Source organism: Tenrec ecaudatus, chromosome 8, assembly GCF_050624435.1.
Source record: "Tenrec ecaudatus isolate mTenEca1 chromosome 8, mTenEca1.hap1, whole genome shotgun sequence".
In the NCBI taxonomy this organism is placed as follows: domain Eukaryota; kingdom Metazoa; phylum Chordata; class Mammalia; order Afrosoricida; family Tenrecidae; genus Tenrec; species Tenrec ecaudatus.
Window position 1 is genome coordinate 73,155,299 of NC_134537.1, and position 12,525 is coordinate 73,167,823.

Genomic DNA, 12,525 nt, shown 5'->3' on the forward strand with positions numbered 1-12,525 from the left:
AAATTAAGAGAGCCACTAGTGTTTCCTGGATGGAAAAGATAGATACAGCCAAATTCCTGTTGTAAGAAATGTTTCACAACAATGTTCAGTGGCAAATCCTGTTTTCTTAGAAACTCACACATTAATGACAAAAAGCAAACTCAATCAATTCCTCCTCGTGAACATATCTTCTCTGATAGAGTGGCATTGTCCCTGGCAACAAATGGTGATTTACTTCTCCTTATAATACAGTCTTTTCCACTTGCCAGCAAATGCTGGCTAGCCCATGCATGTCTGAGTAACACTTTGCTCTATGAGGTTTTCAATGGCTCGTTTTTGGGGAAACGGACCATCATGCTTATCATGTGAAGTACCTCTGGGTGAAGTTGAATTTCTATTCTTTAGATTAACAGTCATATATATATATATATATATATATTAACTGTTTGCATGCATGTTGATAATTTGCTCCATGTAAAACTACCAGGAAACTTTCTGAGCTCTGTACTATTATAATTCCAACCACTAATATAGGACTTCATCATACAATACTCTTGATATATTTTTGAGGAGAAATGCATTTTAGGGGAGAAAAAATATATTTGTTATAACTGAATAATCAAATGGGTAATCACTCTTTACGATATCACTACAAACTTCAGTTTACTCTCGAGTTCGTAACAGCCTCATGAAAGAGATAGTAATACCTCGTTTCTATGACCCTGTTGATGCAAGCAGCTTGCAATCAGCTGCTAACTTAAAAGACAGCCTTCCAAATCCACCCGGGCTTTGCAGAAGAAAGACCTGATAAACGCAGACAAGAAAACCCTACTGAACAGCTGTCCTCTGTCATTGGACTTATGTGATGGAGTGGAATTGACTTAATTGCAGCAACAACAATAGCTATTTTATTTCTCAAGCCTAAAGTTGGAAATGGGAAAGGAACAAAAAAATAAAGTGTTGTTATTCCCAAAGAAGTTATAGTGTAAATTGGAATGAAAAGCAGGCCACAGATCAATTTAATAGAGTATAATAAAGGCTATCTTTGAGCGATGGAAACAAAATCTGTAGAAATGGTGGGCAAGGAACAATTAGATGTGCAATTTTCCCGAGGAATAATATGAATTGATGAAGCAGATTATCTGGAAGGAAAAAAATAACAACACTGGGTTTCTTGGTCACGAGTCAATAAAAATCTGCTATGCTTTGAGCAGGTATTTCAATGGCCAGTCTAGAGATTTGTGCTGTGGAAAACCAGGAAGGCTGCGTTCATGGAACAGCTGCTAATATTACTGACTGGACAATAGAACTCACATTAAGAATTACTTATTTTTAAAACATGTTCAGATTAAGTTTGTCACACAAAGACAAACGATCATATAATCTATATATTTAGCATGTTTCACATTTGGCCAAACCCACTTCTCTCGAGTCAATTCTGACCCACACTGACTCAATAGGGCAGGGTGGACCTCCTCCTGGGTTTGCAGACTCTGACTTTTTTCAGGAGGGGAAGTCTCCTGTTCTCCAGGGAGTAGCTGGTGGTTTCTAAGGCCCTAGTCTAACTCGTGTGGCTCCTTCTAATGTTTGACAACATTGCTAGATTTCTGGAGCACCTTTTGATAGGTTTAATATTTCCCTGTACATTGTTGAAAACCTGGAAGCCAAATTATCTGTACTAGTTTAAACTGAAATTCAGCATGAGTTTTATAACAAGTAGGAGCCATAAAATGAAATGATTAGATTAAAAGCAATTGTAAAATTTGACTAGTCATTTAAATTCCCTAAAAGTATAGTCTTTTAAAATTAGAATATTACATAGAATTAGTCATTTTCAAACAGTACCAGTCGATGTTACATAGATATAGAAACTGAATAGAAGCTACAGCTGACCTCTTAGATTTCTAAAGTGAGCAAAAGAGTTCAATTATACTTCTGTTTCAGGGTGTTTCCTTTGAGACCCCGAGCAGGCATGCTTCCACCCACCAATTTCCTTTACTTTATTCTGACACCGACTATCCCTTCCATTGCAATGATCATCTACAACACACCGGCAATATTTGTGCTTTGGGCTTTCATAGGGAAAGGAGCATGCTACAACATTTTACGGATACAGTCATGAGCGTATATCCTCAGCTAGGTTGGCAGGTGTGCCTCTCTCTCGGTTCTGTAGCCTGTCAGCTACAAGTTTCCTTGACGTCTGTTCTGATTTGATAAGTGTTACAAAGCTCCTTCAGTGCTGACAAATTTCCAAAGGATAATCCACAGAAAAGAGTCTGAAAACCAGACTCTTGCTGGAAGGCACTGGACTTTATTCATTGTATAGACCAGGAATCCCATCAGGAATATGCACATCTTTAAGACATGCTTCACTCTTGGTTCGTATACTCTTGGTTCTTGATTCTCTATTTTTGCTCATTAAGTGACTTGTTTTTTTACCCAGTACAATAGCAAAACTGACCAATGACTTCTATTAGAGTATCTTACACCTGATTTGCAAGGCTCTACCTAGTCATTCTGTAGGATTTACCGAGACTATCATGGAAGAATCATGCCAGGTAACTTCACTTCACGACTAAGGAAAAAAGAGTAAATTTTGAGAAGTTTAAGTTCCTCTACCCAACTTTTCACCAAAAGATAGTAACTCAATTTTATTTAATTTCATTTTTAATCAATGTTATACATGAAAATATCAAACAATTCATGTATAAATTCCATTTCCTTCCAAGTCCATGTTCCAATAGACTTTTTGAAGTCCTCTTGTACTCTCTAGTAAATTAGGTGTTATTGCACTGACTTTTTCTTTTTAAAGGTAGTCTTTTTGACAAGTTCATATGGTAATTAGAATGCTTAGTCTTGCTATCTCTGCTACATAGGTCTAACTGTGGAGCAGATAATTAATTCCTGATATGCAAGTGCATGTTGGAGCTGAAGAAATTAAAAACAATTCCATGATAACCAAAATGTGACCATGAACATATCCCACCTGAATTGAGAGACTATATCAAGAACAGAATTGATTCATTGAACAGTAATGACCAAAGGCCTGGTGAGTTTGAAGATGAAATCAAACACATTATAAATAAGAAACACCACCAAATCAAACTCACTGCCATCAAGTTGATCCCAACTCACAGCAGCCTTACATGGCAGGGTAGAACTGCCTCTGTGATTTACTGAGACTGTAATTCTTTACCAGAGTAGAAGCCCCATCTTTCTCATGAAAAGCAGCTGGTAGTTTCAAACTGCTAACCGTGTGGATAGCAACTGAATGTGTAACCACTACACCAGCAGGACTCCTTAAGAAACACAAAAGATCATTTAAAACACCCTGTGTTTCACTGACTCTGCAAAGGCATTCGACTGTGTGGACCATAATCATCTGGATAACCTTGAGAAAAATGGAAATTCAGGGATACTCAATGTGCTTATTTGGAAGTTGTACATTGATCAATATGTGGTTGTGTAACCAGATCAAGGGGATATTGAATGGTTTAATAGAAGGAAAGGTGTGGGTTATAGTTGTAGGTTATATCTTCTTACTATATTTGTTCAATTTGTATGCTGAGCGAATCATCAGAGAAAATGAATTATATGAAGAAGAGCGAAGCATCAGGATCAGAGAAAACCTTGTTAGCAACCTATGGTATACAGATGACAGAGCCTTACTTGCTGAAAGTGAGGAGGAATTGAGGCATTTTCTGCTGAACATAGGGATTGAATCCTTGTATGGATTACAACTCAATATTATAAAATCCACATAAAAACCCTCACAACTGGACCAATGGGTAACATGTAAATGGAATAAGGATTGAAATTGTCAAGAACTTTGTCTTACTTGGATTAACAATAAATGCTCATGGAAGCAGCAATCAAGAGATCAAAAGACATATTGCATTAGGTGCATCTGCTGCACAAGGCCTCTTTAGAGTATCGAAGAGCAAAGGTGCTACTTTGAGTACTACAGTGCACTTGACTCAGGGCGCGGTCCTCTCTATTGCATTATATCAATGTGAATGTTAGACAATGAATAAAGAAGGCTGATGAACAATGGATGCATTTGCATTGTGGGACAGGAGACAAGCCAATCTGTATTGGAAGAAGTAAGTACTTTTTAGAGGCAGGGGTAGCAAGATTTCATGTTAAATAGTTTGGACATATGGTCAGGAGAGACCAGTCCCTGGAGGACATTATTTTTGGTAACACGAAAGGGCAGTGAAGAGGAGGAAGGACTTCAGCAAGCAGGACTGGCAATGTGACAGCATCAATGGTCTCAGACATTTGAACAATGGTGAAGCTGCTGCAGTGTCATGCAGGGTTTTGTTCTGTTGTTCACAGGGTCAGCGTGGGTTGGAGCCAACTAGATGGCCCCTAAGAACAACAACAGAATGTCTTCCAGATATGACCGAGGAGAGGGTACCCTTTAGTTCACTTTATGAAATCATTTAGATCACTTGATGAGGGAATTCATAAATCTAAAACTAGTCCAAAAAGTTCATACATTAAAAAAAACCTAGTCCAATAGGTCTCATTAATTTAGCTGTGAAATCCTCAACAAATATTAGCAAGCCAATGTAACAAGATACAATAATAATTATACACCATGAAGAAAAGAAATTTACTCTATATGCAATGTTGGTTCAATATTTCAACATCAATTAATATAATACATCATACAGATGGATGGTTCAACATTGGAAAAATCTATCAATGTAATACAAATCATTAACGGAACAGAAGGAAACAAATAACCAAACATGATCATCTCAATAGATGCAGAAAAGGTATTGATAAAATTCAAATTTTTCCTGAGAAAACTTCCAACCGACAGAACAGAGGGGAAGTTACTCAACATGATTTAATGCATCTATGAAGTAAACAGCCATCATCATACTCACTAGAACAAAACCGGGAGCCTTTTCCTGGAGAAAGCAAATGAACCAGGCTGCCTGCATTCATTACTTTTGTTCAGTGCCAGGCTGGAACTCCTAACTACAAGACAGGAAATTTATGACTAGAAATTCAATGCAAACCCAGTCAAAATTTCTACAGTACTATTTTCTAACAGAAATTGTGAGGAGGTACCCTAAAACATGGAATGGTTTTTCAAACTATGTATTCAAATTTTTAACAAAACAACCCTATCGCCTTGAAAGTACTCTCCATTACACTTACTACATTTGTTGAAACTGATTCATTCTTAGCAACAGTTTTCAAACTCATCTGTTTGCATGGCTGACAGCACCTACTTCATTATTTTCTTCACCTCTTCTACTTCATCAAATTGCTGTCCTTTCACGTCCCTTCATTCATGGACACAAAAGGAAGCTGCAGGAAGTGAGATCAGGTGAGTCAAGTGATTGGGGCTAGAGAGGCTTGCTGAGTTTTACCAAAAATTGGTGCACTGAGATGGCTGCATGAGCAGATATCGTGGTGACAGCACTAGTCCCCGTTTGCCATACATCAGGCCTTTTTTGTTGCACACTGTTACCCAATCTATTCAAAACCTCTAAACAGGAAGCTTGATTAACAGTCTGACCTGGCAGAATGAACTCCAAATGCACTCTCCCCTCACATTAAAAATAAAAAAAGAATGAGCATCTCTTGATATTTGATTTCATTTGAAGAGTTTTTTTGGGGCAAGGTGATGATGGCTGTATTAGTCTGGGTACTTTAGGGAAACAAATCCACAGAAAATCATATTTAGGAGAGTTTTATATAAAGGTTAAGTGTGAAACAAGAAAACATCCCCACCCAGTGCTGCCCAAGCTCACAAGTCCAACATTAACCCATATGTCCAACACTAATCTACAAAGTCCTCCTCCATCTCACAAAACACACGCAATGATGCCAACTGCAGGTGGAAAGTCAAATTAGTGAATGTGTAAGCATCTCAGCACTGGCAGGGATCTTCACCAACCTGCTCCAGCACCCAGCGCTGCATCAGGGTAGGTCCATGTGGCTTCTCCTTGGGGATGTCTTGCAGGAAGTCAGCCTTGCAAGCTGATGCAGGGAACTGCTAAGGCAGCTACACCCTGGTCTGACCATCACATGCAAGAGACCCGAGAACTCCAAAGGCGAACTTCACCAAGCCATTTACCTCTTTGCCCTTCAATTAATCCCACATGTGTTTATTGGGAAGGTTGCCACAATAAACTAACTAACTCAATGGTGTCTTCCACTGGCTTGATTGTTGTTTGCTTTGAGGTCATAAAGAATAGCACCGTGTCTCACCACCAGTAATGATCTTGGGAAAAAGCCTGGGTCACTTCACAGCTGTTCTTTCAAAGCATGGTGTGTTTCTACTTGATGTTCTTTTTCCTGGTCAGTCAGAATCTGAGGCACAAATTTTGCAGCAACATTTCTCATTAGAAAAATCCATTAAAATTCACTAAACTGAGCTACAAGATAATCCAGATAACTTCCTCATCTCTTCAATGGTCCACCATCCAGTTTTGGAGTACAAGTTCATGAATCGTGTCAACATTTTCAACGATTCGGGAAGTTGATAGACATCTAGAATGAGGTTTGTCATAAATCAACATTCTACCTTTTTAAAAATGTGAAAACCATTGTACATACAGTTGAGTTATTCCCATAGTGTTGTCCTTGTAAGTTGTGTTCAACCTCACAACATTTTCTGTGCCATTTTTCCCAGGCAGTAAACAAAATTTCACAGCCCCACCTGTTTTCTTAAATTGGCTATCCAAAAAAAAACAAAGTTTGGGTGAAACTTCCTTTATGAAAAAATTCACTGTAACCAGAGAGAACATTCCCAGGTGATGCCACTGAATGCATTCTCTCAGAGCAAGTTGCTTCATGCTTGCTTAGTAGGAAAAACTGCTAAAAAATCACCAGCCAGGGGAGCTTCTTTACCATTTTTTGGGGGGTATCCCCTCATAAAGCACTATTCCTCAATTTTACTAGGAAAGTCAAGTGTTCACAAGTAGCAAAGGAAATTTTGAAAAAGAAAAAAAAAAGTGGAGATACCACACCTTCAGATTTCAATTGTCATTACGAAGCTACAGTAATTGAACATGGTGTTTAGTTTAATGGTAGCATAGATCAATATATACAAAGAGAAGTTAGAAATAAATCCATGATACAAGAGATATTATTTCTGATGCCAAAACAAAACAAACTCACTGCCACTGAGTCGATGCTGACTCAAAGTAATCTTACTAAAGTTCGCTGGCTTTAAAAAGTGAATTGGAGTGTGCACACAGACCACACCATGAGGCGCCAAACTAGGAAGGCAAAATAACACATGGAAGAACACATGAAAAGACCAGACTACAGGCCATCCCAACCAGACAGCCCGACCCCTACCCTGGAAGTGCGTGTTGCAGAGAAGGACACTAGACCTTCAGGTGGGGGAAAGGAACCTACCATACCCAGATTGAAGCAAACCAAGAAAGAAAAAGAGAAAGGGGCAGTGACCCAGACTCCTTATGAGAACACCAATCCCAGAGGATGGGGTCCCTGCATGGAGCTGGGGCACAGAGAGGACTATGGGACTGCCAATGTCTCAAGACATGTTGTCCTCTAATTGGAGCATTTGGTGGCAGGGGACAATAATGGGGACACACGCAGGGAGACAGTGTGGGAATGGAGCATAACAGATCATCAATTGGAGTAAAGCCGAGTCATGGAGCTCCTGAGGAACCCCAAGAATGGAATTTGGGTGAGGAGGGGAAGCCCCCATATCTCCCTCAGGACCAGGGTGTGTGTGGGGGTCTCATGGGAGCCAGCAAATAGACCCAGACCTGAACCTATGTAGGTTTTTTTGTTTTCTCCCTTTTCTCTCATCTTTTTCTTGTTCCTTTTCTTTCTTCAACCATATGTTTTCTTATTGTATGGACTAACCCTATGTGGGTTTTTTTCTTTTGTTCTCCTTTTTCTTTTCTTTTGCTTTTCTTTCTGTCTTCTTTTTTTTCTCTCTCCCCTTTTCTTTCTTCAACGGTATGTTTTCTTATTGTTTGGACAAGGTTATCGATGGTTTGCCTAATTAAATGAGTTGGAACATGGGAGGGAAGCCCGGGGAGAATGCAATGGGGTCAATGGCCCCAAAAGGTAGAGGAGGAAGGAAGAGATGGGGAGAAGGGTGTGGTGAGTGGACGGCATCATGGACAGGGGAACAACTAGGGAAGTGGAACCAGCATCTAGGAGAGGGTAGAGATCCTGTGAGTATTAGAGAAACACCAAGCTGGTGTAGAGGAAGCACTAAGAGGGGAAGAATGGCGAAAGTGATGTCAGGGCAGGAGGAGGCAAAAGGAAACAGAAGCAAGCTCTAGAAAGCAAAAGCATAGATAGGGGTGTTAACAGAGGTGTGCATTTATGCAAATACATTAATCCACAACAATAGTGATATTGGCCTATGTACATATATTTATAAGGCAATAAACTGAAGCTGCAGAAAGGCTTTGTGTCTTGACTCATATCTTTTCTCAATACAAGACACTTTTTTTCTAATAAATTGGCATTCTGTGATGCTCACCACCCCCACCCCCACCCCCACCACCCCCTGCATAATCACTGAAGACAAAATGGGTGCATAAGCAGATGTGGTGAAGACAGCAGATGGTGCCCGGCTATTAAAAGATATAGCGTCTGGAGTCTTAAAGGCTGGAAGTTAAATAAGCTGCCATCCAACATTGAGGCAACAAGGCCACATGGAAGAAGTACACCAGCCAATGTGATCATTAGGTATCATTGAGACTTGGCAATGGGCATCAGAAGATTCACACATGCATTGGTGAGAATGGAGGGGGGTTGAAGTGGAGACCAAAAGCCCATCTATGGACAATGAAACATCACCCCACAGAGGGGTCGCAGAGAGGGGGTGAGTCAATCAGGGTGCAGTGGAGCCCTAATGGGTCATGAAATATACCTCTGTTCCCTGAGGCCTCCTCACCCCCAACTATCATGACCTCCATGCCGCCACCTCCCATCTAGGCTAGATGGGAGCATGTACCTAGGTATAAGCTAGAGATAAAACTCACAATACATGGAACCCAGGAACAGGAATGGGAATAGAGATGCCAAAAGCATAGGGGGCAGGAGGGGAAGGGGGAATGGAGGAGGGCACTGATCTCAATGATTTGCACATGACCACACCCCCGCTCCAGGGGGAAGAACAACAAAAACAGAGGGGAAGGAGACAGCAGTCGATGTGAGATTTGAAAATAATTAACAATATACAATCTATCAAGGGGCCACAAGGGTTAGGGTGAGGGAAGCAGGAGGGCCAAAATAGGAATTTATCCCAAGGGCTCAATGGAAAGTAAATGTCTAGGAAAAAAATGATGGGATATATGTACGAATATGTCGCATATAATTGATGTGTGGTTTGTAACAAGAATTGCAAGAGCCCCCAATAAAATGTTTTTTTTTAAAGTTAATACTAGAAAAATGTTTACTTGTATTTTATTAACTCCGCAAAAGCAATGCCCTTTATGGATCATAAAATAAAATAACCAGTAAATATCATTGAGAAGAATGTGAATTCCATAACACTTCATCGGTCTCATTCACAACCTGAACAAAGGATAAGAAGTGGCCATTAGAAGAGAACAAGGGGATATTATTAAAAGTTTTAAAATAAGAAAGGGTGTGCATTGTGGTTGTATTATGTTACCATGTTTATTCAATGTATATGCTGAGCAAATAATCTGAGAAGCTGAACTATGTAGCAAAGAACTCATATCAGGTTGGATGAAGCATTAACAACCTGAGATAAGAGGAGGACAACCTTGCTGGCTGAAATAGAGGACTTTGAGCATTTGCTGATGAGGATCAAGTATTGCAGCACGCACTATGAATTGCAGAACAATGTAAAAAATAAATACACTGAACTGGTAAGCAGCATCTTGAAAAGTCAAAGGAGATTAAAATTGTCTCGAATTTCATTTCCCATGAATTCACCATGTCTATGGAATCAGTACGTAAGTCAAATTTCATGTTGTATTGAGCCAACAAAGATGTTACTTTGAGGACTAAGGTGAGTTTCACCTAGCCATGACATAGACAGTCATCTTATTTACATATGGGGCTTATAAATGAAAGGAACTGATGCATTTGATCGATGGTCTTGTAAAATTGGACAGTCAGAAGAACCAACATGTCTGTTTTGAAAGTCCAGTCAGAATGCGCTGTAGAAGAGAGTGCAGCTACACGTGCTAAAGTCCTCTAAGTTTAGAGTAGAACAGTCCCTGGCAAGGGACATGATTAGTAGGGAATCCAGGAAAAGAAGTCCCTGAATGACATGCGCTCTTTCTCCCACATAGCACTCTCTGCTTTCTTTGCTCTGTTTCTGTAATTCATTGCCAAGGCCACACCGAACTCAAAGACAATGCTAGGGTTTCTCATGGAAGACAACCAGGGGGTTTAATATGGAAGTTAACAGGTTACAGTTCAGGTGGAAATGTTCAGGGTAGAGTTGTCAAATCAGGAGATGTTACAAAGTTCATTTATGACTGCTAATGAATGCTCACTCCACTCTGCTCTAAGCCTCAAGCTGAGGGAACTCAGTTCCACCTCTGCAGAGCAACAAACCCCAGCCCCTGATCTAAGTGACCAGAGGCACTCACTCCATAACCTAGTCTCCTACCCCAAAGCACTCGGTGCATTGCATATTTTGGAGAGATGGTCTCTGATTTAAGGTAGGGTATGTTCAAGGTTGCATTTTGCCTCCTGTGGATTTGTTGTGATTTTTCATCAGTGTCAGCTGATATCGAATATGAACAATTTATCGAATATGAACGTGGTCCTCGGTTGACCTTGTTTTCATTGGTGATAAGGAGCTTCTCTATCGTGCTTTCCACAGATGTTGCCAACTTGCTTCTTTACTTCATCTGATATGGCCCCTGTGTTGTTGAAAACAATCTGTCTGTAATGAAGAAGTTGCTGCTCTTCCAAAATTCTATTATGTGATCTGTAGGGTTATTGCTATCACCAGAGCCATCCGATACAGCTGATCCTGTCGCTTTTCTCTTTCACATGCTAATTACTAGTAAATATTAATGTGTCTTGGTTGCAAGCCTGACCGAGGTCAGATGGCAGACACTGGTAAGGAATATTGAATTTCTTTATCTTTGTAATTAGTTGTTGTGGCATCAGCTTCAACAATGGTTGTATTAACTGGCCTTTCTTGTGGGTGATCCTGTCATCGTCAGCATTGTCTGTTAGGAGAGACCTGGAAATATTCTTTTTGATGATGAATGTGATGCCTCTTTGTTTTGTTAATTTTAGCATAGAAGACAATATTATTATCTGATTCAAATGGTCACTGCCAGCCCATTTCAATTCACCAATGCCAAGGATATAAACCTTTATGAATTTCATTTCACTTTTCTTTATCATTTTGCTTTTGAATATTTTAAATTTTCTTAGATTTATACTTGTAGTCATACATTTCAATGTACTGCTGTTTCTCCCCATTGTGAACCTTACAAGTGAACACATCCCCAAAGCTTTGTTTCAACCACATTCTTTTTTTTTTAAATCATTTTATCAGGGGCTCATACAGCAACCACATTCTTAAGGTCAACTCTACTTCCTGGAATCAGCTCCTCCTCACACATTTGAGTGCCTTTCAACCTGAGTGGCTTATTTTCCAGTAATAAACCAGGTAATATTCCACTGTTCTTCATAAGATCTGTCTTATTCTAGAAGTTACACTGGACTTGTCCATCACATTGACCCTGCTGGCATTTTAACTTTGGTTGATGACACAGTTTCCAACATCATAGCAACACGCAAGCCTTTATAATAAGACTAACTGACAATTGAGTCATGGCCACCCTACTATCACTCTCATTTTGACTTTTTCAAACTTTGATATTCTTGGCATTATACCGTATGTAGCTTACTCAGATTAACTTTCTTCTTTTACTAATATGCACTTAAATTTTCTCCAAATCTTTTCAGGATTTAATAAAAAGTTTGTTCCCTTTTATCACTTCGTAACAATTCATTGTGTGAATATGCCACAGATTATTTCTTATTATCCTATGGTGTTAGGCTGGGATAACCAGAGAAACAATTTCATTGACAATCATATAGAGAAGAAAGATTTTTATATCAAAAAGTAATTATATTTCAAGAAAGCACATCCCACCCACTTCAATTCAAGTCCACAGGTCTCTCTTGAGGCGCCTGCAGGCATATGCAGTAGTGTGCAAGGCCGGAAGGTCACAGGACAGTGGGGGCTGAGTCCTGTGAAATCAGGTCCGTGGAAACATGGCAGGGCTACGGGGGACCTGGGGGTCAGTGGCAAAGTACCAGCAGGAAGGAAGGCAATGTGCTAGAGAGAAGGCAGTTCCCAGGCTCCTTCTTATGAAATGTCCACACCACCAAGGAGACAGCATCAGGCTGTTAACTGAAGGTTGAATTTCACCTCTACACTTTCACACATCTTCAAGCTCACATAAAATTATTTAACTACCATGTCTATTGCAACACACCTTAGTTGACAATTATGAATGATACTAGTCCAAAGATTTGGGTGGAGGTGAGTGTGTATGCACAAGCATACATTTTCCACTC